Source organism: Sabethes cyaneus, chromosome 2 (genome assembly GCF_943734655.1).
Source record: "Sabethes cyaneus chromosome 2, idSabCyanKW18_F2, whole genome shotgun sequence".
Classification (NCBI taxonomy): Eukaryota; Metazoa; Arthropoda; class Insecta; order Diptera; family Culicidae; genus Sabethes; species Sabethes cyaneus.
The window spans coordinates 5,961,641-5,968,190 of record NC_071354.1 but is presented as its reverse complement, the minus strand read 5'-3'; positions in this window follow the sequence as shown (position 1 = coordinate 5,968,190).

Sequence of the window (6,550 nt, the reverse complement as noted above, 5' to 3'; positions counted from 1 at the left end):
GCGTTGCAGGTGGCTTTGGACTTCTAAACTGGATTCCGGCGTAAGAACAGCTAGAGTGACTGCTTATTCTGGATCTTCTGCCTCTTCTACTTCCGATTCATGTGGTGCAGCTGATTCGTTCTTATGACCTCATGGCCATCAGTTTGTAACTCTAAGATCTCTTGAATTATTGGGTTTTCGACAGGTACCTCAACTGGATCTTCTGGAAGGTCCGGTCGAACTGTTTGGTCAGCTATAGTTGTTGCTCGTACAGGATGAAGTCCAAACATATAGACCAGAATGATCCGAGGTGGACTGTGAACCATTGTCCGATACTACCGTTTCTGGATCTCCAAATCCGGCAGACGTTTCTTCCAGGAATGCAGTGCTACTGATGCGGCAGAGAATTGAACAATTTTGACTTCAGGCCATTTTGAATGTGCCTGTGTGGACAAACTTGAATGGGTGGCGCAGTTGTTGTCCTTTTTGACGAAACCTTCGATGGCGCAGTCGATTTTCGGGCAGAAAACGTTACTACGAACGACAGCTTTCATTTTCTCGATTTCGGAGTTGCTTTAGAATGCGATGGCGAAGGTTGGTTAGAATTACCAACCGGTCCGACATCATCAGGCACACCCTTTCACGACAGCAAGGGTTTCACTGGTTGTACTGGATTACTTGGTTTAGCACTGGACACTTGAGCGTAGTTTTTTGGATCACGCTGAAAGTGATTGGTGAGGATCTGACAGCTTAATTCAGTGGAACTTCGATATCTTCCTCTAACTGAATAGCAGCGATTTTTTCTTGTTAGATTATAGTCACTATAGCCACTAGCTTGGGTCATTCGTGACTTCTGCGGGGTTGGGATTTGAACGCAGTTCCTCGGCGTGAGAGGCTTGAATGCTATCCACTACACCGGAACTGACCCCGATAGCAGCGATGATGGAGTCTTCATCCGGATTCGTGTGACTGTCGATCAGGCGTGATAGTTCATCCGCATCGTCGATTGGGTAGTGAAGATTTCGATTTCGATTTCGAAGTCGTAGCATGATAGGAGAGCTAGCGCCCACCGTTGTAAGCAGTTAGCTGTATGCGGCGGAATACCTTTCTTCGAACCGAAGACTCTCATCAAGGGTTGGTTGTTGGTTTACAGCGTGAGCTTCCAACCAATGGTCATCCGGTAGAGCTTCGTGATTCCAAACACCAACGCTAACCCTTCGTTCACCACTTGACTGTATCTAACTTCGACTTGAGTCAGCGAACGGGAAGCATGTGCGATTACCTTCACGGAACCATCAGGAAGCCGATCTAGTGGATATCGAAGCTAATGCATTTCTCTTCCAGACGATGGAATTCGTACTCTTCCAGCCTCGTAAAAAGTGTCGTAAGACGTCGATGATGCTCTAACTCAGTTTTCCTGTATATCCCCGGGAGATTTTTTTCGTTCAGTCCCGCAATCTGCTGGAGGATGTCTTGATTGTCCGTATTGCTTGAGATTTCACCTTCCGCAGGTGGTGCAATTCTTCCGATCTTCCAGATTCCAACGTGTGTAAGGTGGATTCTTTAATTCTCGACGCCAACGACGAAAAAAACTACAACTGTTCAACCATTCAACAGAGCTTATTATTCAAACTTGATGGGTAGAGGGTGAAACCAAGGCTGTGCTAGATTGACTTTTTCGGTGTCGAGACGAAACGAAACGAAATTCATGCTCAGTTTCTTTCAGGCGAAATTAGTTGAAACGAAATTATGACCAATTTCGAACTCTCGAAACGAAACGAAATTACATTTTAATTTCGTCGAGATTTCGCGAAATTGAACCAAATTTCTCTAATTTTTTTGTGATAGGCTGGAAGCTGAAGCGGGAAAGGTTCCAAACAGGAATGTCTTTATTTATAAATCTAGTGACCCTGATCTGCGACACAAACCAGACCTCTCTAGGCTCTAAGAGGCCCTTTTTGAGATACTGCAGTCTCCTTGATAAATTTGACACCTTCCTCAGTTCTTAACTCAGTTTGCATTTCAAGTTTATCATTCGATAGCTTAAAAAATATATATTTTTTAACAGTATTCTTTTTAGGAGTCGAAGGAAACAGTAGAAGAAAGTAATAAAACATATGTGTTTTATAGTATTTTCAGAACGAGACAAGACGTGACGTGGGAAAGAGCGAAATTTTGATCCGGGGAGAAGCATTAAAACAACACTTATCGAAATCCGGATAACCTACGAATGTCCGAAACACAAATGGCCGAAATACCAGCCCGAATCAAGCTATAATGGGAGACAAATATGATTGGATTCGTACTTATCTGTCAAGCCCCGTGATTCACCATTATAGGCGGATGTACATGTTAACTAAACTTGATTTTGTATGCAAAAGTTTGACTTTGAAATGAAAATGCCCAAAATGTCCATGACGCCTGTTCAAAATAGATGAATCACCCTATTTCGTTTTTTAAATTCGAATATTTGTTCAAGTAAGAGAGTCAGGGTTGACGATTATTGTTGTAACAAATTCCCATAGAACCACCTTTCGACTCCGATTTTGTCACGTCGAATGTCACTCACTTTTCTTGACTGGTCTACTTTTGGTATTATGTAAGTCACATTCGACAAGATTTTGTTGCGCAACTCAGCCCAGGCAACCGCTAAAAAGTGAGTGACTCAATCATCAGAAATGACGAGCGAGTTGTTTTATTTTGGTGGTGCATTGAGCCGCTATGTTTGAGCCGTTCTCTGCGTACGCGACATTCGACAGTGACTGAGTCGAGTCGAGTTGCTCGACATGACTTCCTTACCACTGCGTCCATTATTTTGAACTATTGTGGTATGCCCCGTTTAGTACTCTGTACACTTCAAGCTGACCTATTAGAAAGTGATAGGCTGGTAGCTGAAGCGAGGCAGGTGCCAATCAGAGGTGACTTGTTTTGAACCTTGTTACCCCCTCCATCATTCATCCCTTGGCACGGATCGCGTCACACCTTGGATTAGGGGTTTATCCATTCAGGTTTTTACATTATAGCCATGGATAACAGCTAACCATCTCCTCTAGGGGTTTTGGACCCTCTGCAGTTATATCTTCTACAAGAACCGTCCTGCAGGCGGAGACTTTACACTCAGCCTTCGAGTGAGTGCCCCTTGTCTGTCCGCATACGACCTATGTTTCCACCGGTTGTCCGATTTCCACTAAGAAACGTATCCCGAATGGTACCACGAGGAGGTAGAGATAGGAGTTGCTGAATAAGAGGCTGTGGAACTTCGTGGTGGTTCTGGAGCGCATTATTCAACCATTTACCATCCGCCGCTCGTCTTACAACACCTTCAAGCGCAATGTTGAATAGCAGGCAGGAAAGACCATCTCCTTGTCGGAGTCCCCTGCGAGATTAGAATGGGTCCGACAATCCACCCGAGATTCTCACACAGCACTGGATCCCATCCATCGTAGCCATGATAAGTCTAGTAAGCTTACCCGGAAAGCCGTTTTCGACCAAATTTTTTTTTGACGTCATAAGTAGCATGTGAAATAAAACTAGAAATCTGCTTAACAGAATGCGCAAAAGTTATCCATTTTATTTGTGGGCAATAAAAATGAATCTTACACTATCCTGTAGAGCGAAAGTTCTTGTCCCACACTCAGGAACATCCGGTATCGGTTCTACCGGAACTGGGAATTGACTGTTTTGAATTCTCTTCAGTAGTATGGCCAATGGGGTGTCAAATCAGAGGATTTTTCAACACGAGTCCTTGCGTGGACTTTTGGATGCACACTAAAATCGCTTTTTACGCGACTATTTTTACGCGAATTTCGGTATTTATGCGGTTTTTTTACGCGATTTTCGGAATTTACGCGTTTTTTACGCGATTTTCGGTATTTACGCGGATGTGCTCAAAACGTCTATTTTTTCGCGTAGTGTTGAAATCCACAAAGTCTTTTTGTATGCGAAATTTTGTTTTTTTTTCACGAATTTTGGAATTTACGCGGTTTTTTTACGCGAATTTCAGAATTAAAGCGATTTTTTTTACTCGATTTTCGGAATTTAGGCGGTTTTTATGAGAATTTCGGAATTTACGCGGTTTTTTTACGCGGGACGTATCCTTCGCGTAAAAAGCGACTTAAGTGTATTTTGAGTATTTTGACCCAATCTGAACATTCCGGAATATTCGTTGTCGGTTCTACCGGAACTTAAAATTGGCCATTTTGAATTTGGAATTTGATTTGATACCCCTCCACACTTCCGAAGAAAAACAACGGATATTCCGGAATGTCCAGATCGGGTCAAAATGCATCCTAAAGTCTACCCAAGAACTCACGTTGAAAAATCTTCTGATTTGATACCCCTACAGAGAGTATAGATTACAGAGGCGCCGAGACACTCAAAATCTGCTAAATTTTGAACGAAAGCGGAGAGTACCATCATAAATAAAGGCAACTCCGCTTTCGTTCAAAATTTAGCGGTTTTTGAGTGTATCGGCGCCTCTGTAATCTGTAGTCTCCGTTTGCTATATTTCTGATGAAAATTCAAAATTCAAAATCGCATGATTCTCATTATAGTTTTAGAGATAAGGAACAATTTTTGTGGAGACTACGAAAATCAATTTTTTGATCACAGTTCTTTCTACAGTATTTAAACACATTTGACATGTTCGGTAAAGATTTCCAAACAGTCAATTTCCATACTTTTCTAGAATATAGTAACTTGCTATCGTCAATATTTGCGGAGAAAATTAAAGTTTTCTTTTAAAAATCATACAATTTTAAATAGCAATTACTCCTAAACATGCAAATACATTCAAGCCATTTATTACCCATGTAAAGTACAACAAAAATACTACAAAATGCAAAACAAATTAGCTTGACCCTGGCTATCCCTCTAGGTAAAACACTCGCATTGAAAATTGTTACTCGGTTGAACTTAATATGGCGTAGTGTAAGAACCGTGTTACCCCGATCAAGTAAGTATGCAAAATAATTAATGAAAATGTGTAATCCAAGCAGCATGGATTATTTGTAGAGATTCAGAAAAAGATTTTCAAAAAGAAAACTTTAATTTTCTCCTCAAATATTGACGATAATAAGTTACTATATTCTAGAAAATTATGTAAATTGACTGTTTGAAAATCTTTGCCGAACATGTCAAATGTGTATAAATACCTTAGAAAGAACTGTGGTCAAAAATTGTTTCTTATCTCTAAAACTATAATAGCAAGAAGGTTACTTTCTTTGGCAAAGTTCTTTATAATAATCTTTCCAAAAATTTGTAGAACATTGTTTTGCCGTATCTCTTACTGTTCAAAAAATAATTTTTTTATCTTACTTTTAAGGCGATTAATCAAATAATCGTTCATTTCATATGAAATAGCTTTTAACGCTGAAAAATTTCCCTGAATATACTTAACCAGTATAATCAACCATTTCGGCGCAATTAAAAACCGCCTGTTTTGATACCAATGGGATCACTGTGCGCAGGGGGGTTGACGGTCTCTTACACGAGGAATGTTCAAGTGGGTAAAAGAGTGCGTTTCTCTTGCATTTGGAACGATAGCAGTTGTACAAGTTGCTGGATTTCTGAAAGGAGGAATAGGGTGGTCATTAAAGTTCAAAAAAGTAAAAAAGGCTTTGTGTCAATTTATAGGGATTATCAAAAGGACAGATTTACAAGTGGCTGGGGGATAACAGGAGAGGATCTGACAAAGGAAGTAGACACATTCAAATGAAGAAAAAGGGGGTTGTTTCTTGCAGTCAGTTTTATCACACCATTTTAGGAGAAATTTGATGAAAACACTTATTTCAATGCTTTTTTCATCTGAAAACTAAATTTCATACAGTAGGAGATTTAAGAGCAATTTTCAATACACAATTTTCTTAGTTTCATTTAAAGAAAGTAACAGAATTGATCTAGCTAGCATAGTTTTTGTACTAAAGCTAAATTGAGGCAAACAGAACCGAAAACTTAAACTGTTTAATAATTCTGTAACGAATGAGACTCGGCCATATGCGTAGAAGGATTTTTTTGCACTAAGCTACCTTACACCGTGTAAGTTCATCGTCGTCAATAGTAGCTGTCCGTCACTGTCCATATATTTGCTTGATATTTAATATAATTCTCCCAGGCCACCATTTTTAGTTCGGCATAGACTGCCTCCGCCGTCCCAAAGTAGTTTGTAGAAATGATGTCAAGGTCGTCTGCGAAACCTAGGAGTTCGCTACTTTTGTTGAACATCATTGCTCTCTGTTCGATTCCCGTTCGCCGGATCACACGGCGGGGAGTGTCAGAAAGTTTAATGAACGGCCATTGTGCGGCAAATACTTCAAACGTTGGAAGTACGACGCATTTGAAATATTAATTAATTCAAATCATCTCAGATAGAAAAAAAAATTAAAATATGAGCATGAAAATTTGGTTTGAAACCTTCCGCTTTGTACCAATTTTACTTCAAACTAGTCTTCCTGGATCCGGTGTAATCGTAATCAGTTTGACGTATGCAAAGGTTTCTACAACACGCATAAAGTGGCCTATGCCTACTGTTCTTTTGCCTCGTTGACGTATGTTAGCAGAACGATGTAGGTAC